Source organism: Corvus hawaiiensis, chromosome 3 (genome assembly GCF_020740725.1).
Source record: "Corvus hawaiiensis isolate bCorHaw1 chromosome 3, bCorHaw1.pri.cur, whole genome shotgun sequence".
Taxonomy (NCBI): Eukaryota; Metazoa; Chordata; class Aves; order Passeriformes; family Corvidae; genus Corvus; species Corvus hawaiiensis.
The window spans coordinates 38,190,271-38,214,276 of NC_063215.1; the positions used below are offsets into that span (position 1 = coordinate 38,190,271).

Sequence of the window (24,006 nt, forward strand, 5' to 3'; positions counted from 1 at the left end):
GCGGCGCAGCTGCCGGCGGGGCGGGCGGGGAGGCGGCGTGACCCGCGTCACCTGACGCGCCCGGTCACGGGCCGCCGGGGCCTCCGCGCTCGCCCGAGCCCGCTCCCGCTCCCAAGCCCAGCCCCGCCGCTGGCACCCTAGTGCCGGCGGGCATAGCCAGGCCCTCCGGGCTCACCAGCGGGTCCGGGGACTGCCGGCGCCGCCGCCGCCCGCCCCGGCCCTGCTGTCCCGAGGGACACCCGTGGGAGCGGTGCACACGCGAGGCGCTGCTCCTGGCGTGCGGGGCACCATGGGTGGGCGAGCGGAGTGGCCAGGTGTGCCAGGCAGCGGCACCGAGATGGCACCTGGCCCTTCTGTTACAAGCAGCCCTGCTCAGAACCCTTAGAGTCATAAAATCAGTTAGGTTGGAAAAGACCTCTGAGGTCATCGAGTCCAACCTATGACCGAACACCACCATCTCAACTACACCGTGGCACTAAGTATCACGTCCAGGCTTTCCTTAAACACCCCCAGGGGCGGTGACTCCACCACCTCCCTGGGCAGCCCATTCCAATGTCTAATCACCCTCTCTGTGAAGAATTCCTGCCTAATGTACCACCTAAATTTCCCCTGAGGCAGCTTAAGACTATGTCCTCTCGTTCTGTGTTACTGGTTGCCTGGGAGAAGAGTCCAACCCTTATCTGACTACAACCTCCTTTCAGGTAGTTGAAGAGTGATAAGGTCTCCCCTGAGCCTCCTCTTCTTGGTCGTGTCATGCAATCTCACCCGGCACAAAGCCCAAAGATGGACTCGGGACTCTCCTGCATCACCCCTACACACCTTCAGCATGTGGGAGACTGTGGGACCTGGGCGGGACCAGTGTGTCTTTCACCAGTCTAAACTCCAGAGTGTGTGTGTTAGTCCCTGGCTGTTATCCCATGCTGCCCACTGTGGTGACCGGCAGCTGAATTCCTTATTCACCAACACCAAATTTTCCTGTGTTTCTGTTTCTCTCTTACTACTTCTTCTTGTCCTGTTCTCCCTCCTTGCATTCATTATAATGATTAGATTTCTGTTTGGAGTCTCCACGTTTTTCCCTGCGGCTGGTTATTTTTTCCCACCTGTTTTGCACTAACCCACTGGAGATAATGGAGGTACAGGTCTGTTCAGAGGCGGGAGAAATCCCCCTTGTCTATTAATATACATATTTATCGAAATGCCTGCCTTTATTCTCAACTGATCAACCTGCTTAGAAGTTTTGCTTGAACAGATTAACAATGTACTAAAAGATTATGGGAAATGTTTCAAAGTTAAACCCTGTAAAAGAAATTAGAACTTAGGTTTGGAGCAGGACTTTTTTACCAGTCACGTTTTCAGCATTGTGTCTTGGGACAGCCCTGGCAGGCATTAGCCTGCTGAAAACTGATGGAAAGAGGAAGAGAGTTTCCAGGTGTGTAATGAAGGGCCATCTGTCTCACACACCAGCTGACCTCTTATGCGCACAAAGGGCTGTTAGGTCTCAAGGCCAGCTTTGGATATTAGGTCTTGCCCAGAAATCTGTCTGTATTAGGTTTCTTCTATACAAAGAGCTATGAAACACGACCAATGAGAGAGAGAATAATTTGGATATATTAAATACTAAATCAGGCTGCAGAAACTTAAAAAAGAGGACTGGTTACAATGCAGCTCTTCCCACAACCTTCCCGCAACTGACATCAGTGACCTCCTACCTGACCACAGCTTCAGGTTCAAAGCCATGTAGACTCCAGGCCCATTGCCGGATAGGTTTTTAGAGTAGGGCTGAGGAACTTCTGCCAATCCCTTGGCAATATAATGTCATGGACTCTACATAAGCCTCAGGACTTGCTCCTCCTCTGTCCTTTTGCCACCAGGTTGTTTTCAGTCCCCTCTGCATTGGGCCTTTTTCTCCTTTTCCTTTAGTCAGGTCACTTGACTTTGAAGCTGGGTGCACATAATGAAACAGCACCCAGCCTTCAGTCACAGGACTTGTAGTAGGGGCAGGTAAATAAGAGGTTGATTCTTTGCATATATGACATGTACAGTGTTAGATGTGACTGTGTCCATGGAGAGCTGTAGTTCATAGACATGATATACTTTCTGTTTCATTCATTTCTCTTCCCACTAGAAAAAAAAATCCAGAAAAATACAAAACGGACTGTCTGGATTAGAAAAGGTTAATGTTAATTAAGCACAGGGAATGGTCCCACTGACATCCATGCAATCAAGGAGCCTATCTGCATCTAGGTTTGCAAGATCATGATAGGGTTTTATCCTGTTCCTGTTAAAGAGTGAAAATTTCCATAAAATACATTGATCACAGATCAGTGCCAAGAAAGCCTTTTTCTACAACGTGGTAACATCTCGTTTCTCAATCATAATGATCAAACATAACCAAAATAGTTCTGCAAACTTTTACATATATGGAACTTATTTAACATACAGATTAACTGTTACTCACAGAAATACTTCTATTCCTACATTAGAATTTTGCACAATATCAAATTAAATAAAATTCACATGAAGTAAGCCTATCCTGAATATGGAAATAAGCAAACAGAATTGTAGTGTGAAGAATCACAGTGCGTTTTTATGTGTTTTAGCAACTACTCTTTAACTTCGGTAATGACACCAGACTTCAGATTAATGTTGGAGTTTTGACAAAGCCTTGCTGAGATCAGGGAGGCATCAGAACAGTAAATCCAGTCAGTCATTTGTGGGGAGCACCAAGGGTTTTGATGTAAACCTGTGGTATGACTATTGCTACAGAACGATGACTACCATAGTAATTGCTTAGTGAAAAAGGCATAAATAGAGTAATCTGAAAAAACATTCAAAAGAATGTATTCATGACATAACTAGGAAGTGGCTGTGATACTTCATTGTTTAGCTTGTTTAGGGCATCAGTTCATTTAGGGCATCCTGAGAATGCCTTCAAGCCAGAGAAAGAGCCTTTGAAAGCGACCAGGCATTGTATGGGGAACAGCTGCTTGTTTTCTGTTTTCTCCTTCTTCCAGTCCCACTTTTATCATTTTACTCAGCCTACTCATACAAACTCCTTTCTCCTCTACCAGCGTCTACAGATGGTCCTGTCTAACTTGCCTCCCTACCAGTTTGTGAATTACTGACATTCACCCATAATTGCCCGTACAAACACATGCCTTGGGTGAGCGGAAGGTCCCAGGGATATTGTGGTAGCTGGAGGGGTGGGTGAGGCAGTAAGGAGGCACAGTCAGCTTTCAAGGCGTCCCTCTCTGATCTTCAGCTCAGACTTCAAAGCCCGCTGACTGGCTCCCTGCTGGAGGGAAGGGCATCTAGCCTGCCCGAAATTGGGGAAATTTTATTGTGTCCGGTTCTGGGCTCCTCAGTACAAGAGGGACATGTAGCCGCTGTGGGTCCAGCAGAGGGCAAGGAGGGTGATTCAGAGACTGAAACAGCTCTCTTACGAGGAAAGGCTGAGGGAGCTGAGCTTGGTTGCTGAAGATGTGACTGAGGGGAGACTTCACTACTGTGTATAAATATCTAAAGGGACCGTACCAAGAAGATGGATCGGCCTCTTCTCGGTGGTCTCAGCCATTCCAACACGAGGCAATGGGCAGAAACTGATGCATGGGAAGTTCCACCTGAACATAAGGAAGAACTTATTTACTTATTTACAGCCCAGAGAGGCTGTGGAAGTTACCTCACAGGAGATATTCAAGAGCTGTCTGGACGCAGTCCTGTTCCATGTGCTCTAGGACGACCCCGGTTAACCAGGGAGGTTGGACCTGTGATTCTGTGGCTTTGTAGCGCTTCTGCTCCTACGCAAATTGTTATGAGCTTCCATAATCAAGTTGCAAAGGAGCTTCGGTCCAGGAGAGCGTCCAGCCCGCGTGGAGCCTGGCTCCGGCCAGAGCCCTGCGTTCCTCGCGGGGCTCCGTGCTGGCTCGGCCGCTCGCCGGCGGGGCGGGAGGCGGCCCGGGCCGATGGGCGCTGCCCGCCCGCCGCGGCCGCTCGGTGTCGCCCTCGCAGCGGGCACGGAGCGGCGGCGGCGGCACCACCCCCGGGGCAGCCCCGGCCGGCGGCGGAGGCGCCGCTGGAGGGGCAGTGCCGAGCCCGGCCCGGTGGGAGCGGGTGCCGCGGGGGCAGCGCAGGTGAGCGCGGAGCCCACCCGCGCCCCCCGCCGCGGGTTGCGTGTGGCTGCGCTGGGGCGGGGGAGCGCGGCGGGGGCCGGGCGGGGCGGGGGCGCTTCTGGCGGGGCCGCACAGGTGATGGCGGAGGTGGCCGGGCTGTGGCGGGGCTGATGGATGGGGACGGGGACGGGGACGGGGACGGGGACGACCGCAGCGAAGCCAATGCCCCGCACCTGAGTAGTGAAAGTGTTGCCTTACTCCAGACCGGGGAGGGACCCCAAGTTGGGAAGACACGGACCCTCCGGTGTGCCGCGGAGGTACAAGAGCTTGTGTCGACGTAGGAGTTCAGTTGCAGGTTTGGGGGTGAAAATGAGGAGTCTTAACGCTCTTGTTCCAACTTTCAAGGGCGCGTCTGATGAGAAATGGAAATCTGGCTCAAAGTCATCCTTCCTGTTGTTGACATCACCTGAAAGCTCCACTGGAAATATTTCCACTAGTTTGCTGCAAACATCAGCCTCCCCTGAGGTCTCAACACCTTGTGAGTACACACTGGCTGCTGATAGAGCTCTAATTGTGGAAGTCCATGGCTACGGCATGTAATTGTTCTGCAGTGTTCTTTTTATTGCAAGCATTAATAAAGGGCTTATCGTGCCCTGGGGTGTTGTGTGCATTATAGCATAGGCTGTAGACAGTGCTCTGTTTTTTAAAAAAGGCATAACCAATATCTTCATATTTTTATAATTATATGCAAAGTGACTGTTTGGGTTTCTGCTTGGTATTTCTGCAATAGACATGACCAAAAGGACATGTTGTCTGCTACTGAATACCTTTTGTTCACAGGGAAAACATTGAGAGGTTAGAAAGTAGCTTGTTGGTAGGTGCATCAGTGAATCTTTGCCCCATGAGTTATTTAAATGAACCTAGAATGTACTACCAACGTTAAAGGAGTAATTGGGAAGATCAGTAAGTCCGCCTCTGTCCAAAGACAGAGGAACATAACTATGTCTTAACTCTTATGCAGCACTGGTTAGGCATGGATCCGATCCCCTGGCAGGACTGTTTGAGTCTATGGTTTATTCTGAGGAGAATGTTTATTACTTTCTTTCAAGGTGATGTGTCAGGCTGCGCAGCTAGTTTTATAACAACTTATTTTGGCAGGCTCAAGTTCCAAGTATTGTGTAATCTTCATTCTCTAGATAGGTGGAAAACAAAGTGTTTCTGGAGATGTGTGATTACGTGTAAGATCTGTAGTTGCATTGCAGACCACAAGACATGGTGTAATGACTCTCATTCAGAACTTCGTAATAATTTCTGAGCAGAAAATACTAAAAATATAGTTAAATACACTGCATGTTGCAAAACCTACAGTTGAGTGGCTGCATAAATTGTTTAGATGCTTGGTATGTAGATAGATGATGTATGCCTGTTTGTCCGTGAGGACCTATTAGTCTGCAAGGCTAAATGGGAATTGTGTAGCAGCAGTAGTAATGTCCCTGCTCTTCTGCTTGTTTTTTTGTTTGAAAAAACCTAATAAAATAAAAAAGGACCTTTGTGATAGTATTCAGTTGGAAAATTTTCACTTTCCCCTGCTCCTTAATATTTACCCAGACAGTGCTACCAACCTCATATAGGAGACTGGCTTTGAACACTAGAAATGAACAGCCAGTAAATGATGGGAAAAAATAAACTGATAACCTCCTGATCGTGCAGGTGCTTTCCTTCATGATTTTTTCACAGAGGTCTTTTTGGGGAACAGAAATTGTGTGAAGTTGTCTGCACTAATGGGGCTCCCATGTTGGTTGTTGTAGTTGCAGCACCAGGCTTAGCATCTTGCCCTGTCACAGGTGGCACGTTCTGGAGTTCACATTATCAAACTTACTATGTTCTTGGACTAGATGAGATGAATGATCTCTTAATAAATCAGGTGCTTGTAGGGTGTGGTACTGAGCAATTGAGCCTCAAGCTGCATTTCTCCACGTGTCTTCAGCTTCACCTTCACCTCTGTTTGGCTTTGCCACTGAGTAATTTTGTGATGTATAAAAAAAAGACCTTACTGCCCCTTATTCGCTAAATCTGTATAACAGGATGAACAACGCTTATTGGTTTGGATAGGTGGTGTACCAATGAACATTTGTAAAGCACTTTCAGGTTCTTAAATTAATTATACTGACAACTATATTTATTCTCATTAGTTTCAGATGTCCAATTCCTCTTTTTCCCTCAACAGTTAGGACTTTGGATGAAGTTGCAGAGAATTCACAGCTCTATCTATTTTTAGAGATATATCAGTACAACACGTCCATAGTGGAAGTATTTTATTTAAAACCACAATTGAGGTGCCCTATTTTATTGGCAAGATTGATCAGGGAGATATATTTGTCAAAGACATAAATTTATTGTAATTCCTTTGGGCAAATAAAAATTTGAAATAAATATTTTTAGTTACTTTTGTTTATTCAGGGATGAAATATGTGACTTCCTCAAAAATGATCCAGCCAAAAATAGAGGGTGTAGAGCTGTACTTCAGAAAGACCTTAATTCATAACAACAAGGGGCTAATTTTCTTCCCTGCCTCCTATGCAGCTATTTTGATCCCCAAAATCTCCAGAATAGTTTCTGAAGTACAGTACTAGAAATATTCTTCCATATCATTCCTAACTTGTGAGCCCTTTAGGAACAGCTTAGTTGCTTCTCACTTGACTACTCCACTCCCTGTTTAACAGCAGGTGCAGCTGAATAGTTTGTTACAGTTCATTGACAGCAGTTGTGAGAAAAGTGAAATCCTGAAATACCCCAGGTCTTGCTTGATCTGTCACTGAATTATGTGTACTGGTCTCTTTCTAAACTTTTTCCACTCCTTTTGTCCCTATTTGGTTTATCTCATGCTGCCATTCGGAAGACTGTTGGATTTGTGAAGGCAGGTGTTCCAAAGTTAGGAAGAGTCAGAATAAGTGTGTGGAGTCCTTGCTTATTTGTTGCATAGCTTTCAAATGCATGAGTGTTGAGATACTGCCTGTGACTGGGATGTTCTCTGTGTATTGCTTCCTTTGACAAGTTGTGCATGACACAGTGATGCTTTGTATTCAAAGTGGTGCTGGTTTGGCCAGACAGGTATTTTTCTTGTTCTCTGGAAAACTCTGAGGTCCAGTTGGAGGTATGTCTTGGGAGTGAAGCAGGAAGGATACTGTTGGTGTGCAGTAGTTTGATACCAGTGTCAAGAGTGCTATAAAAAAAAACGGTGATGAAATGAGCGTCAATTCAGGACACACTTTTGAGAGGTGTGTGATAAATGAGGCATTAAGGCCGCACAGGACTTCGAGCTTATTGTCTATTATTAATCTAGCTTATTACCACTAACAGTTAGTTGGATTTATTGAAAGAGGAAGAGGTCCTGTTGCGATAAATGAATCCCCATTGGATGGCCTAATGGATACAGTACAACAGCTTGAATTCTTGCATTATGCAGTTGTGGGGAGGTTGTCTTGGTAGCCTTAGTGAGGTACTTCTGATGCAATATCGAATGCATAGGTAGCTCATGGTATGATGCAGGACTGTAGGTTGCTGGCTTGCTCTTGCACTGTTTTACTTTTGATCCTTTGTCAGGGATCCTGCCATGTGTGACATGAAATTAATTAGAATGAACAGGAAGACTCTCTCTTCCAGCCAGCACTCATATCTTCCTGCCTTCTCCTCCGTGGCTCCTTCCTTCCCACTCCCCACACCCACTGCTGGTCCTCCAAACCCTAGGTGCATCTCAGCCAAGCCACAGCCATGGGGGGAATCTGGCTGTGATTAGGGATGGGATTTGGGCACGTCTGTGGGAAAGTGGTGGATGGAAGTATCTGGTATGGATGCCAGCCAGATGGAGTATACTGGTGCTACAGGCTAGCTGGGGTGTGATGTGCTGAGCATAGGTAGCCTAGTGGGATTGCTGTAATCCTGAAGAAATATTTATATACTCCTATGTCAGAAAAGCCTAGGCTTTTTTTCTTACATTGTGTTCAAAAGCATATTTGGAGTACTATTCAAATCATGAAATCATACCTCCTTCAAATCCTGGATTTAAACAAGCTTCTCCTAACAGCCTATCCCTTATTTTCCCTTTCTCTCTCATGATTTGCCACCTTCCCCACCTAAGCACCATCCACTTTGCGAAGTGAGCCACTGAAGATACAGGTTTTGTGTGCATGTCTTGACATGCTGTTGGACAAAAGCATTTTCATTTGCACTATGGAAAATGCATATGGATTCGATGGAAATAAGTTCCTTAAGAGTGTGCATCTTCACTGTGTGTGCATTGCAGTGGGATAATTTCCTTTTCCAGTTTGAGATGCCAATTGCTTTAAGCCAGTCAGGAATATTTTCTATTGGTTTTAACAGCATCTGCAATATGACATCTTAGGAAGACCTGTTGCTAGTTTATTTGTATTGTGTCAATACACTTCTGAGTTCAAATGCCCTAAATTGTCTCGGATGGGTCAGTCACTGAGGAAAAGTGCCAGCTTTATAAACTAAGAAAGCACTGTGAATGTATGGTAATTATATATGACCTTAATATTTGAGTAGCTTCTTAACAGTGATCAGAGTGAATCATTTTAGATATGTTTTACTTGTATTCAGAGTTTGATGTCTGTGTGCAACAGATGCAGAAGTTGCAGCTGGTTTGGAGTCTTGGGTAGGATGTGATCTTTTCACTGTATCACTGCTGTCTCAAATAATTGCTCTAATAACTGCCAGGCAGATCTGTTGCTTAACTTAGTTTGTTAGTATTTTGTAAAGCTTACATATGAGTAATTTTCCTTCATTTTCTGTCTGAGCACTTTCGGGATTAGACTCTGGTCGAAGTCTTTCAAGAGGGATGGAGGGTGTCTGTCTTCTGGCTGCAGAATATCTGCCTGACATCTACAGTCTTTCATTGACGTTATTGTTCTGGTTTAAATCCAGATTTTGAAAGTGCAGCACTTTCGTATCAGCTTGGTTTTTCTGGACTTTACAGCAGCTCCTGAATTCTTGCAAGTATGTGTTTGTGGATACAAAAATGCTACTAGCAAGAATTTTTTTGCTATTTTCTAAGTTCATGAGAGACTTTTCTCTCTCACAGAAGAGGTACCAAAGTTCTGTAACCAATGAAACACCTGCAACCTTGAGAAGCCTTGTTTATACTATAGTAGAAAAATATTTTGACAATGGATGTTTTAGGATTTTAGCTAATCACCCAAGGGGTGACTGATCCTTGTCAAATTAGACTATGAAGAAAAAAGTCTATAAAAGAGTTTGTAAAATAATTAAATGAATCAATATTGCTGCACAATTCTGCCTGCTGGATCTTCTCTCTTCCTCCCTACGGCTGCGGGACACGGTGATATACCCTAGAGCATTTTAATATGTGTTGTTCTTTTTTCACAGCTTCTGTGTAAAATCAGGCCATGCTCTTTCCATGTGCTTTTTTAAAAATTATTTTTAAGTTTATGGTGGGTTTTAATGTTTATTTTTAAGCTTATAGTGTAAGTATTGATATGAATGGCAGACTCAGGTGTGGAGTAAGCTTAAACATGAATTTGAAGTGTAATATTTTTTTAATGAACAGTCAGCTACCAAGTTGGATTCTCTTCTTTCCCTGTAAGACTACACTTAATCAGTTTGGAGAAGCCAGGGTTTAAGAAATCCTGGCCTGGTGTACACTGGATGAGGCTGTCATCCATTTCACTTTCTCTGGTGTCTCGACAGGCAAGTGGAGGTGCCCCTGCAGGTCAGCAGCTTCATTACCAGCATGCCTGATAAAGCAGAACTGGGTTTGGTGAGGAATGAGGACAGCTCAGTCAAGAGGGTATGTTGATGTTAGCTGTGTTAGTTGCTGTTAGCCTCAAAATAAGCAAGATCAAATTTAATTTTTTAAATTCTAGTAATGTAAAGAGTTTTCAAAAGCTTACCAAGTGACATAGATGCTTTTGACATAGCTGGAAAAACAGAGTGCCTAACATTAGCAGCTTCTCTGTGTGACCATTTTTACAAATCATACTTCAGTTGAAGGCGGGGAGAGGTGGACATCTCTCACTGACTGGGACACGACTGTCTGTCTGGGCAGATTTCTTTCAGCTCTTCCTGCTCTGTGGCCAGGAGCTGAGCAAGGTATGATGAGCCTGGTTTGGAGGTGCAGGTGAATGGTTTCATGGTCAGCCTGGCTAATTCTCATCTCTAAGTTGGCTGTATTTCATTTGCAGAGAAAGATGGCATGTATTCTCTTTAATGCCTTTCACTCTTGTAGGGCATCCATGTCAGTGAGTCTCTCAAGCTGAGGAGGGAACATGAGTGAACAGTAAACATTCTGAGAAGATCAGAGAAGAAAGGCTATGAAAAACACAGCTTGAAAGTTGCTTTATGATGAGAGCTATTTCTTCTCACTTGTTTTGAGCCTGAAATATGCTGGTTTAATCTGATGCCTTCTAGTATTTCTCCAACCTGATTTTCTTCTACTTAATTATATCCTACCTTTGGTTGTCTCATGTTCTTCTTCCTTGAAACTTTTCTGGTTTTGCTAAACCTTTTCCAAGAAGAGAAGGCCAGAGTTACAACTTCTAAGATGCAATTGAGTTTCTTAGATTAAAGGTGGGTTTGGTTGTATTCTCTGCAGTAATGATTTTTTAGCACTCTTCCTGCTTTTTAACTGTGCTGATGCTTTTGTAAGAACAGTCCACCGTCAACCCAGGATTTCATTCCTGAATCATCCCAAACCCATCATTATGCATACGAAGTTGACGTGTTTTTCCCCACCACAAATACCAGACTGTGTTTAAATGGTATTGAAATCTACCAGCCATTTTAACAGTTGTAATCTTTCCCTGTCCCCTTGTGACTCATTAGTGGGTGTAATGAGCACAATATATGCTTAATGCAGATGGCCGTGGGGCTGCAGGCTTAGTGTCCTTCTCCTGGGAAGACTGACCTTGTACTGTTTATTTCCTGTCTAACTGGTTCTCTATACAGATGAGGACTTTTCCTGTTATCCCATGACTGCCTAGTTTTCATAATACTGGGATTTTTTTGGTGGGTTTGCTTTTTTTTTCTTTTAAGCGGCTTTCCTTCCTTTGAAGAGAATCTTTGGGGATTGGACATGAGTTACTGAGGAATAACTTCACATCAGTGAAACCATGGTAACAGGCTGTGTGTACATTCACCACAAATGTGAAGTAGCTTAATTTAAACGTCTGTCTTATGTCCAAACAATCAACATTCAGCTCTAACTTGTCTACATTGCAATCACATCCCAGCTTGCTTCATAAAATTTTAAGTTTCAGTGTTCTATTTGGGATTTAGTTTTGGTCAGAGAGTGCCCCAGTGTATTATAGTAACTCACTTCTGTTTCTCGTTCTTCCTACTCGTCAGACCAGGTTGACTATTTCTATATTTAGCTCTGCTTTGCTTATTCATCCTTGCTCAATAAGAATTTTACACTTTGTTTACCTGGAAGCAAGATGGGACCCAGTGTGAAAGTGAATGGCAGAATTAAAAGAGTGGTATGAGTACTTGCACTAAGTAGCATGCCATATCAATAAATCAAAGCAGAATTTGTAGATATAAGCTCTGATCCTTGGCAGAGTCTCTTAACTGAAAAAACCTAGTATTTTAAGAAATTGTTCCTAGATTCATAGTCTCCATACAAGAGTAACATAGGTCAAAAAAAAAAAAAACCACCCAAATTTTTTCTGCCTCCTTTCTGTTCCCCTTGTCTCTGCCCATCAACACATAGTTGAGAAGTTTAAAAGCTAACTTCTGAGTTCCATATTCTTTCAGAGAATTTAGCCTTTCATGTCTGTAACTGCAGACATACAAATGAGGCGGGTGTTGCTGCTTTATTTACTAGAACTGTGCCAGGTTTTCCCTCTTTTTGTTTGTAATCCTCAAAGTAGGATACTTGGCATGGAAGATAGAAACACATTTTATTAAAAATCAAGCATACAGAACTTGGATACATGTATTTCCAGCTTTTTAAAAATATTTCTTTTGAAAAGTTGTAATAATATGAATTTGCTTGCATTTCATATGTGGGTTTGTACATGCAGCAAATGTCTGGATATACTTACATGGGATGAGCTGGTTTTGGTAACAGGCACACCAAGAAAACAGGTAAGGGTGCATTCAGAAGAACTCAGCACAGCCCTTGAAAGAAAAAAAAACCCAATATTTTAAAGGTTTATTTGTTCTCCTCACAATTTGAAATTAAGACTCTCTCCTTGACTGAAACAAGTGTTGAGCTACTCAGGAGGCTGTGGTTTAAAGCTAGTTTTGTCTGGGACCCGTTCTCAGTCTTTGGAATAAAGAGTGTCAGTGAAATTGAGAACTTGCTCTGTGTTTCAGTCCTGTGTAACTCTCATGAAACACACGGATACTCTGCCTTAGTGGAAAAAGCACTAAATGCTCTTTTTCAAGTAAGCTAAGCCAGGGAGAGTTATCAGAGGAGAGAGACACTATGATGGAATTTCTCAGTACATTAGTAAATATGTGCTACAGTGTTTCACGCTAAGATGAAGAATTTTTCTATCATTCTAGGGAGCTGTATACTTGTCATCTTCCCCAAAATACTAAGATTTTGAAAATCATTAGCTATATAGGCAGTGTCTTAGTTTGACTGATATTAATAAAGTTGCATTGTAAATTTTAATGTAGCAGCAAGCATCTGTTGTATGTCTGTCCTTCTTACTTGTAAAAAGCAAACTGACCTTCAGTTGATCAGTTGTCATGATTCAACTTTTGAGTATGAGTACCCACTCTTCTGCTAACAAAAGTTTCTCATGGTTTGTTTATGTTAAGCTTAGCTCAAAATACATATGGTCTTCCAAGAAAAACAGAATCAGGCAAAAGTGTCTGTAATGCAAGAGTTAGCAGATTTTAAAGTACCACTTAAAAATCACTTCCCTTATGCTCTGTAAGTGGCATTTTCAGGCCTTCCTTAATGAGGGATCAAGAATAAAGTGATACTAAAGTAATGACTCATTAAATAAATCACATGATTTATACTCAAATAACAGTATGGCCCATAGAGAGGTAATTATCAACAGCTTGTGTGTAGCAAAATTATAATTAGTTTACTGTATTAAATCTAAGAAGGGTAGAACTGAAAAACAAAACCTCTAACCAGTTTTGGCATTATTAGTTTAAAGACGGATGCTTCTTATCTTGTTCTTTTCTAAATTGAATTTTATGTTGTATTTTGTATCGGTAATGCTGGATCAGAACCTGATTTCCCTGCTTCTGTGGCTGATCTCATTCAATTCAATGACTGTTTATGTGAATAAGACCCAAAGAATGTGGCTTTGTATGAAAAATATCCTCCCAGAGGGAGTTGTAGTAGGCTCACACTTAATATAAAGGGGGAAAAAAAAAAACCAAAAAAGAAATGAGTGTTTATGTTTCCTTGTCTTGTTGTACAATGATTTTCAGTGTAGTTTCATATTCCGTGAAATTAAATCTGTAGCCAAGATGATATGATATTGGACAATTTTTATAATTCAGCATGCAGGTCTGTGCTGTTGAAACAATAGGCTGAGTGTTTTTAGGTGCAGATAGCCTGACTAAAATGATGTGTTGTAAAAGGAGTTGCAGTGCATTTTCGATAATGTTGAGCAGAGATACTTGTGAACTCTGCATGGTGTGTTACAGTCATGGGAGTAGTTAACAAGATAAAGAAAATCTCAGCTTTCTCTCCGTTTACAAAACTGGCCTTTCTGGAAGGACTGGAAAACAAGAATACAAATATATAATCTGCTTGCCTTCTCTTTCTACCCCTCCTTTCTGTCTCCCTGTATTGAGTCAAGAATAAATGGGAAGGCTAAATGTAAGAAAACAGCACGAGAGTCAGTCCTTAGTTTTTGCTCTCTGTTTTATACACCACCGGGAGCTGGTAGTTGTGTGGCGATGCAGCTCCCCTGGTAAGGTGTGATTCAGTCCTGTAGTGCTGACAGAGCAGAACTCTGCCCTTAACTCCTCCTCACTCACACTGCAGTACCTGCAACTCCACAGATGGGTCAACATAGTTCAGGAGGGAAGTTTGATTTTGTCTGCTCTGAAACGCCAGTGCGTGTTTCTACCATATTAGACCACTCCTGTGATTTTAAGGTAATGAAAATGTCCTTAACATCTTGTCCTTTTTCAATTTAATTTTCCCATTTTCTCTTCATTTTGTGCCACTTCTAAAAGCTCTGTATTGTTCCCCAATTTTGTCTTCCCCCCTCTTTTGTCCTAGTACTTTTGCATCATTGATCTGAGAATCATCTGATTTTCTTTGATCTGTTTCTCCTCCCCTACAGATCTCCTATTGTTTTGCTAGCTGTGCTCCTGACAGTGGTTAATAAATTCTGAGTCACCACTTGGAACCCAGAAGAGCTGTGAATAGAGCAAAAGGTGGTTTGCAAATCCTTTAAGAAAGAATTTGTCAGAGAGTGAAAAATGATATGTGTCCCTCTTCCATACCTTTCCAGGTGATCTTTACAGATCATATTGATTGTCGTGACACATCTTCCAAGGCTTTTTGAAAGCTTTTTGTTCAGTGTTTTCTTCCTTGTCCTGTCCTCTAGCCTTTACCTGTCTCAATTTGCAATCTTATTTTTTCTGCTTTCACTTCAACTCTAGTGTTGTTTGAGTCTTGGGGCATGTTTTTCCATCTCTGACAGCTTTCAACTCTGTTCCAACATCAGTAGCTTATGGGCTTTTGTGGTTGTGCTTCCAGCTTTGGTAGGCTTCCAATCCTTATCAGTATATTGGTTTTTTGATAACAGTGGTCCACTGTGTTCCTTGGTAGGGAGTGATGGTTAAGGAATATCTATTTCTATCTTACTGGAGAGGAACTGCCACCTCCTTGAGATTTTTATTGTATTTTTCTTCTACGTTGTAAAAGTGAAAATGGAATCTCTTTCAAAAGGGTGTCCTCGAATATACAAGGCACAGAGATGCTGAGCTTCATGAGGGTAGGGAAGCAGGCAGCCATGAGGAAAATTTTTCTGCCTGTTTCTGGGAACATGGTCCAGGCACGTGATGTCACTCTAGCATGATCCTGCCCTTCTCTGTTTTTCCATCATAAGGTTTGGGGTTTTTTTTTGCTTCTTATCTCTTTAGAACATGGACAGCCTTTGTGGACAGATAATGTAAAATGTTTTCCATGTCTTAATGCAGTCTTATATGAGCTGGCCTCTTGTAAAGTATGAAGGAGACTCAGATATCCTGAAATTTCAGAGTATTCATTAACTATAAAGCAGATACACTGAACTCCATGATCCTTTTCAGTCTCAAAATAAGACCAAAGCATGTATTTTGACTGAAGACAAATTAGAAACATAAGGGGACTGAAATGGATGCAACAAATAGCATCATTCTCCATGGTTCCTATCAGTGGCTGACCAAGGAGGTGCTTGTACTAAGGGATCCTGACTTCACCAAGGTGCTGTAGGTAAGCCCATGTAGTAGCGCTTTTCCAGATTTTCCTTTCTTTCAGGCTGTGGGAAACATCCACAAGCATTAAGAGGCTGAGTGTCTTTAAACCAGAGAGATGGCTTCCACTGCAGGATTGCTCCTTTGGGTTCCTGCAGTGTCTGTGAGCATATAGGGAAAGAAGGGGGGTCAGGGAGTAGTGAGGGGGAATGGGGTCCTTTGTGTTCCCTTTGCACTCTCAGCTCTCTGTACTTGACATGAGTACAAATATTTCTGGATGATGAACCTGTGACTTCTTGTGCGCAGCAGCCACGAGGGCGGAGTCTTCACTGGGAGCTGAGGTTCTGTCCTGCGAGAGGAGAAGCTTTCAAGAAATGCAGTCTCTGTAGCGTAGATTCTTGAATCACCTAAAATTATATTAGTGGTGATCCTTTTAATCTGTACAAAGAGCCTGCTGGTGTGGGAGATTTTTATTTTACCTGGTTGCATATCGCGTTTCGATGCAGCAGATGGCATGTGTATGACAAGTGCCCTTTGGTAGGAGAGTAAACACAACAAGAAACACACCCCAACCCCCTGGCATTTTCTTGGGCCTTTTGTAACATCAAAGCACCCTTGTGCAATGCTCATTACAGTCACCTGATGCAAGAGCCAAGATTTTGTGATAGCTATTTTCTTCTGTTGTTCCTATGTTAGTACAGCTGGCAAGATTCTCGAGATACAGGGAAGAGCAGATGTGATATTCAAGGTGAGATGTGTTAATTGAGCTGTAGCCTGCACTGAGAGAGATTAACTTCAGTTACTTGTCCTGGAAGTATTTTTTGTTGATCCATAGTTTTTTAAAATTAATTGAGATCCTACTTTGCAATACAAGTAGGACAGGACAGAAACATACGATTTTGTTTATTTTGAGCTTGGTGGGGAGGCAGTCCTCATGATTTAAATGCTGAGTTGAAACTGTTGCTCTGCATGGCTTGAAGAAAAGAAATGAAGAAGGACGTTTTGGGAACTGGGCTGTTCAGTGGGTTGGAACAAAAGAGCACTGAGCTAGGGAACCACTTTTGTTATCTGACTGAGATTTCCACCACTGAACTTCTGCATGGAGTGGGGAAGAGTCTTCTGCAGAACTTCCAAAGAATTTGGCAAGTATTAAAGATAGCACAGAGGGTGCCCACAACCCACTGAGAGATCCTTCAACTCCATGTCTGCCAGGGGGCCAGGCAAGAGGATCAGAATTTCCAAAGTGTTGTCTGCACGACCTATTTGGAGATTACTCACAAACATCACCTGTACAGATACAGCTGTGAAGGGTAACTTGACCTTGTGGTATTACAACTTCATAGGGGAATTTAGATGTCTTTTTGCAGATACTGTTTCTTTGGCATCAAACTCTTGATAGTCCTTGACTATTTCATGATAACGGTGATTGGCTTAAACATCAAAGTCTTATTTCTGTGGGGAATCAAGTCCCTAGTCTGGTCCCCCAAGTCCAGAACTTGTCATCCTTTTTGACCCTTCCTATTTTGTAATTACTTCAGACATCTGCTTTCCACCTATACTCTCTAATTACCTAGGGGCAAAGTTAAGCTTTCCTTTTTGTTGTTCACAGTATCTAGTGGGAATGGCTTCAGAAAACCTTCAGACTGACACAGGGTATAAAGCAAGCCTATGTTCCTTCTCTGTACTTTGTAAGTCTTACCCATGTGCTTTCTCAGACTTTCTGAAAGATTTTGTTTCTCCTGGTTCATGACAACCACCCTGATGGGTGCTTTTCTACACCAAAGCAGGTTATTTGCTGACTTTAAAAAATAAGACTGAGCTGACTTTTCAGATAGTAATTGCCAAGATTCTCTCTCCGTATAGGATAATTCCCATGGTCACGTTCTGTCTTCGCAATAAACCCTATTTCAGTTTTAATTCACCTTATTCTTCACATTAACTGTGTTATCTTCTGTTTCAGTAACAAAACCTTTAGGAATTAGGAATCCAAATGTAACCCTGTTGCACTTATCATGGTTATGGCACTCACTGTTAGGTTCATTAGGGTGATGGATTAAAAACCTCACTGACAAACTGAATGTCTAAGATGAGCAGAATCATGGAGTTGTAGACTAGTGCTACTGTTCTCATCTACCTGTGTTTATTTTGCATCTTGTAAAGCACCAGCAAGAACACTGTGGAGGAGTGATCTGAGTATCACAGCGTTGCATCCTTGGATATGAACAGTTGATGAGGAAAATCAACTTTGATGTGCCTACTAGGATTATTGACTTAGTTGTGCTTGTTGCGGAGAAACTGCCTTACTTTGGGTTGGTTTGGATATTCCCGCATATGGGTGGAGGAGTGTCATGGTTTAACCCCATCTGGAAACTAAGTCTGACACAGCTGCTTGCTCATTCTTCCATTCCCTACTGGTGAGATGGGAAGGAGAATCAGAAAAAAAGCCCTAAGAAAGGGAAAAAACCCCAAACCACCCTCATGGGTTGACATAAGAACAGTTTGAAACACAGTAAAATATAATGCTAATACACTACTAATGATAGCAGTAATATTATACTAATGGTAACAATGCTACTACTAAAAAAGAATAACATAAAACTCCAGAAAACTAAGTGATACACAGTGCAATTGCTCGCTACCCACAGATCAATGCCCAGCCCATCTGCAAGCAGTGATTGGCAGCCCTCAGATAACACACTTCTGTTTATGTACCGAATGTGTTGCTTTATGGTATGGAATATCCCTTTGGCCAGCTCAGGTCAGCTCCCCTGGCCATGCTCCCTCCTGGCTTCTTGTGCTTCTCCTCACTGGCAGGGCATGAGACACTGAGAGTCCTTGACTTAGTGTAGGCACTTCTGAGCCACAACCAAAACATCCATGTGTTACCAACATGATTCTCATACCAAATCCAAAACACAGCACTGAACCAGCTACTGAGAAAATTAGCTCTAGCCTAGCAAAGACCAGGACAAGGAGAAGGTGTAACAAGAGTGGGCAGGGAGTGAAATGAACTGGTGCAGCTGAGGGCTTTTAGCAGATACTTCTTCAAACCTCTGTCGGCAATGTTATTCACACAATTCCGGGACTGTCTTCAGACTGTGTTTACATAAACTAAACTTATTCCTGGATTCTCATGTTGTAGTGTCTGAGTCAGCAAATGTGTCCTACTAAGATATTCAGCCCAATATGTTTTGATGAAACAAAGGTCTTGTACCAAAACTCTGCTGCTGTCATTATTGTGTGGTCTGTCCCAGCACATGCCTTTTCTCAAGCATAACTCCCCTTCTTCCCTCAAAATCTACAACTGTACAAGTCTTACTGGCCTGCCAGCACATGTCTTCAAAGAACCCAAGGGGCATTTTTAATGAGAATTGCTTTAGAATTCCTGGCTTGATTTATGAGGAAAAGAGAAAAATAATCATAGAAACATTATCTTCTTATCTGTTCAAATTTTTGCCTTCAACTTTATGGTGATAACAGCTTAACTTTTTGCAAATGGAATAACCAAATGTTTACCTGTTTTCCACTTAGAAATATAGACTTTCTTTGCTTAAATGCAAGACAGTTTGAGAGAAAGGGAAGTGGAAATGTAAAGGACTAGAGGTCTTTGTTCTAAATTGTGGAATAAATAAATGTTCAGAGCCTCAGCACTGGAAGTTTCCTGAAGACTTTTCCTGTAACTTGTCTTTGGGAAATAAAGCTGAAAAGTTTTTTAGCAGTTTGCTATACTGTTCTAAGGAGGTTTTTGTAATTTGTACAAAGTGAGACAAACATGGCAACAGGTCTTCACTTTTGATTTCCTTTCATCAGCCCACCAGTGTTAATTATGCATTTCTTTCTTTCTTTCTTTTGAGCAAGACCACATTACAGCCACAGAAATAAAGCAAGTACAATCATTCTGCATTACTTATATTAATGCATTCATAATCATAATTATATCATAAGCATGTTCACAGGTACAGAAATCCACTCCAGCCCATGCTGAGGTCACCAGTTACAACAGGTGCCCTAAGTCTTATCAGCATCTTCACTGCATTTCAGAAAGTGCCAAACCTGTTCTCATTTATGCTGCACTCAGCCACTAGCCATAATTTCTCACTATTCAGTAACACCTCTCTCTCCTTCCCCCCCTCCAAAAAAAAGCTTGACTCCCAACATTCCTCTCATGTCTTACAAATATTTGTGTGAGACTGTGGCAACAAGCTGACTCTATTCATCACCAGTAGCGAGTCCTTTTCTGCTTCCTTCTTAAACCTGTGTTTTCCAGCACTTACTCCTGTAGTTCAGGTGCTGGAGGAGGCGTGTACTGTGGTTTTCAACAACCTTGAGTGCAAATCCTGTGGATCGTTAGCATAGGCAAGTGGTATGAAAGAATGCAGAGGCATGGGGTACTGCTGTATATTTGGTTTTCCGTGGCTTTTATTTGAAAAAGGAAATTAAACATGAAAAAACATAAGAAGAGAATGCTGTGGTGTAAACCTTAAAGACGTCATCGTGTATTTGCTGCTCTGTGGGAGACGTGCCCTGTGTGCTGCATAGGAGAAGCAGTGACTGGGCAAGGCTCTGGAGAGGTAAGAGTGCACTTTTGTGTGGAAGCTGTGACCTGGAACTCAAGAGCAGGAGCAATGCTTGACTAATTCTGGCAGTTCTGCTCTCTCTATGATTTGCTTGGGAGCTTTAGTGTTACATTAACTCCTCCTTAGTGTTACATTAATTCGGGGCAAACAAGTTCCTTAGGTTTCCTGTTGCACTCCCAAACAAGACACATTAATCAAAACTAGGATAACTTTCTGTACATACCTCGCTTTTACTGTATTCTTTTGCAAGCATTTTCACTGCATGCAAGTCTGAACAAAATGTGTTTCATGGTTTTTGTTTCCTTGTTTTAATACCTATCACTGTAAGTACTGTACTGAGGGGTTGGATCTCCAGGGAAGTTTGTTTGCACTGCACTTGCGATGGTCAAGTCACGTGAGTTTAAATCCAAGGAACGAAATAACAACAATAATATTATTATTATTATTATTTTGTCTCTTGTCTGGTCCAGAGCAGAACTGCCTCTGAAAATGCAGAGAAGGTATTCTTGGAGAGGAGACTGGCACTCTGTTGCAAAGGTTGCCCAGATGCCAGTACTCGAATAAGACATTTTTTGCCCATGTTGGTTCTGCTGACTTTGTTTCAATCTCTTAATTGAATCAAGCAAGCAAGAGCAATATACTTCTCATAAAAATGGTAGTAAAACCCCCTGCAGCTTCTGAAGTGAATTTCTGTGTACCCTTATCCTAGTAGGTCTGTTAGTAAATCGACATGCAGTCTAGCAAGGAGGAAACTTTTCAAGTAGAACTTTTCCTAAGCAAATGAAAATACAACTCTCCTGCTCTCAATCTGCAAATCTAGTTCATATAAAATCTCAGATGCCTTGTAAGAGAACAGCTGCAAGTCTGTTCATGCAAAATTGCAAGTATTGTTCTTGTGTGTAAATAGTTTGTAAATATTACTGGAGGTACCAAAACAGAAAATGTAAAAAGAAAACTGTGCTCACCAAGGGGACAGTCCTGCTCTGCTTGGTGCTTCTGACAGAAGTTGTGCTGTGGAAGACAGGAACAAGATCGATTTCAGATTCTTCTTTTCTTTACCCTCTGCTGCTTCCTGCTGAACTACCTTTTTTTTTTTTCTCCCAGTAGCCTGAAACACATTCCAGAAATGTCTGTCTGAGGTAGAAGAGTAAGAGTGCCAAGGCTGCTGATGAATAAGAGACTTTGTGATGAATCTTGTAAAATTGGACCTTTTCATTCAGACAATGGTCTCCATTACTGAGTCTTTTGTTGCCTTTTGAATTGCTGAGGAGATATTAAGTGTTGTCCTGCAACACTTCCCTCTAGCGTACCTGAATTACCAGAGGGGTGAATTGCTTTGACGGGGTGGGGGGGTGGGGAAAATGCAAGAGGAAGTTGACTCAGTTTATTAAATCTGAAGGTGCAGCAATGGTATTACTTCACTTCTGAAACTACCCAGTTTTGGGATATTTAAGTTCACGCTGGAAGTTTGATTTTGAACTTGCTGATCCAAGCTGAGAGATGATAATGAAAGCTTTTGACTTTAAAATCACCACTTCTTAAACAGATACTCAGATCCTACTGACTCCCAGTTCCTTTGAATAAATCTGTACTTTTTTTTTTTTCAATTCTAAGCTATTTTGCAACAATATTATTATTCTAAGATTTGGTTTATTTGTTGATATTTCGACTTGGAGCTTCCTACAGGGAGAATTTGGATTGCATGTATATTTTATCCAGGCAATGTCAGAATCCCAAACATACATTTTTCTCTTGCATAGAGTTTTCCTGTAGTAACCTGTGGCAGTTTCTATCAAAGGTGGCGTGCAGTGTGTGGTCAGGGCTGCAGCAGCTGTGTCCCAGGAGTGCACCTTGGTGAAGTTAGCCGTCATGCCTCAGATTGTAGTATCTGATCACTAATAGGCAATAGTAATATGTAAACATAGATGTGTGAGCTGTCACTTCAGGAAGGAGCACTTGATGCAATGGAGGAACTGCTTTGTGGTTCGACAGGAGTCCTTGCTTGTGAAAGCTTGCAGTTAGGAGAATTGAGTCTCATGGACTTGTCTCCAAAACCTTAGCTCTTCATTAGGTCTGACAGGGTATCACACAAATGTCTTTGAAATCAATCCATTATTTGAAATTCCTGTGGTCATTTTTAACTTAAACACCTTGAGAGAGAGAGAGAGAGAGAGATGTCTTTAAATAGTTCGGTATTTTTTCCTTCAATTATTGTAGGCGCTCCTACTGTCTCCATTTGCAATGCTTCCTTCTCTCCCAGGTTGAAGTGGGCAGCTCTGTTACAGCAAACAACTGTAGCATCCTTTCAGCATTACTTCCAGAGCCATCAGTTTCCAGCTTCAAGGGAGCTGCCCTGTCTCCACAGATTCTTCCAGCTTATTGTGTTGGCTGCTGGTGCATTGGCTTGGCAGCCACTCTTGTCTGGGAGAGCTTTTTAGAGACTCCAATGCTTATTTTGTATGGAAATCTTCTGGACAAAATGTCTAATTCAGGAGGTAGGCAGCTGCTTTCCACACTGCACCAAGTTCTGCATTTCACTTCTTTGTTATGTACAAGGGGTTTGGCTGGGAAATCTGCGCTCCGTCTCTGTGCTGCTTGTTCTTCTGAGCAGTTGCAGCAGCCAGCATCCCTTCAGATCTCAGGGGAGACCTCGGAATGCAGTGAGAAACATCCAAATCTTTCCAGTGCTGGGGAAATGCCCCTGGCAGGGTGCTTGTTGAGGAGCACTGCAAGATATCTGGCTAGATGGGGCTACTTCCCTACATCACCAAGCAAGAAAGGAGAGAAACCAGAAGTGGGTACAAAAAGTTTCAAGAGCAAGGCAGGCTCTTCTCCCTGTCCCTATGAGGGAAGCACCCCGACAGCCCATGCTACCTGCTGCACCTGATGCAGAACTGCACTGATGCCTCTTCCCTTCTTCCCGCAGTCCAGAGATGTCAGATGGGCTCCCTGCTCTCGCTGATGGTTTTGTTGTGGCAGGGCACCCCAAGGACACAGTCCTTCTGAAGAGCTTCCACACTTATGGGGATAGTGCAGGCCTGCCAGATGCACACCACGGATGAGTGAGTAGTATAGGGTGAACTTGGTCCTGATTTCTAATGTGAAACCTTGCTCACTGATGCAGGGGGAGAAGACAAGCACACTCCTCTTTTAAAAATGCCTTCTGTGACCAGTTTTGTCCTCCGCCCTGCAAAAACTGATAAAGCATTTTAAGGGAATGAATCCTGTCATAAACCAACATTGCTGCTTTTGTTCACTTGAGAAAATTCACTGTGGAGTCTGTTCTTCTAGTTGGGGAGCGCAGCACTGGCCTCTTGGGAAGCAGATAGATTCCTGCAGAAAATAGAGCTGTAGACACATGGTTCCCTGCAAGTGTGCTGAGATACTCTTTTCTCTTGTGCCAGCAGGTGACAGTCTCCCCTCCCAGCAAAGGGACTTCCTCAGTCTTAACTCTTTAACAATACTGTAAAAGTGAGGCTCTGTTCTTAAAGCAAGATGGAGGAGCTGGCATCCTCAGTTTTCTTCAGATATTTCTTAGTTTTTTTTATGGGCTCATGGAAGCTACTGATTCAAGTCAGAAAATACAGAATATTGTGAAAATTGCAATATAAGCCTGCCCAAGAGAATTTGTGGCTGTGTATTACACTTTCTGCAGAATGGTGTGGAGAGGAGTAATTTTCTGCCCATTCTGACGGTTTGAGTGTTTCGGTTTTTTCTTTTTTTAAACCAAAAATCTAGGTTGTTGCCTAGTGTTGTTGCTACAGATCTCCAAGAGGTAGCGTCCAGGACTGAACATGTTTTGCAGGATGTTTGCATTCTTGTCACTGCTCTCCTCTCCCTAACCCCAGCTTGCCACTTCCTCATTCATTTAAGGAAGACAGAGGGTTCTTTATTGTGTG

The 24,006-nt window shown here is 42.6% G+C and overlaps 1 protein-coding gene across 5 annotated transcripts in view; it reads left to right on the forward strand.

Annotated features, from left to right (window-relative positions):
* The first annotated feature begins 4,038 nt into the window (after positions 1-4,038).
* The window catches only part of ANKRD6 (ankyrin repeat domain 6), a 90,082-nt gene continuing 70,114 nt past the window's right edge, over positions 4,039-24,006 (forward strand). Inside the window, exons 1-3 of one of the 5 annotated variants that reach the window (XM_048297256.1) lie at positions 4,329-4,426; positions 4,515-4,647; positions 9,837-9,936. The gene's annotated coding sequence lies outside the window, so the exon portion shown is untranslated. Of the gene's footprint in view, positions 4,131-4,328; positions 4,427-4,514; positions 4,648-9,836; positions 9,937-20,013; positions 20,102-24,006 lie in introns of those variants that run through there. The other 4 variants (XM_048297254.1, XM_048297253.1, XM_048297258.1 and 1 more) reach the window with 4 other exon arrangements.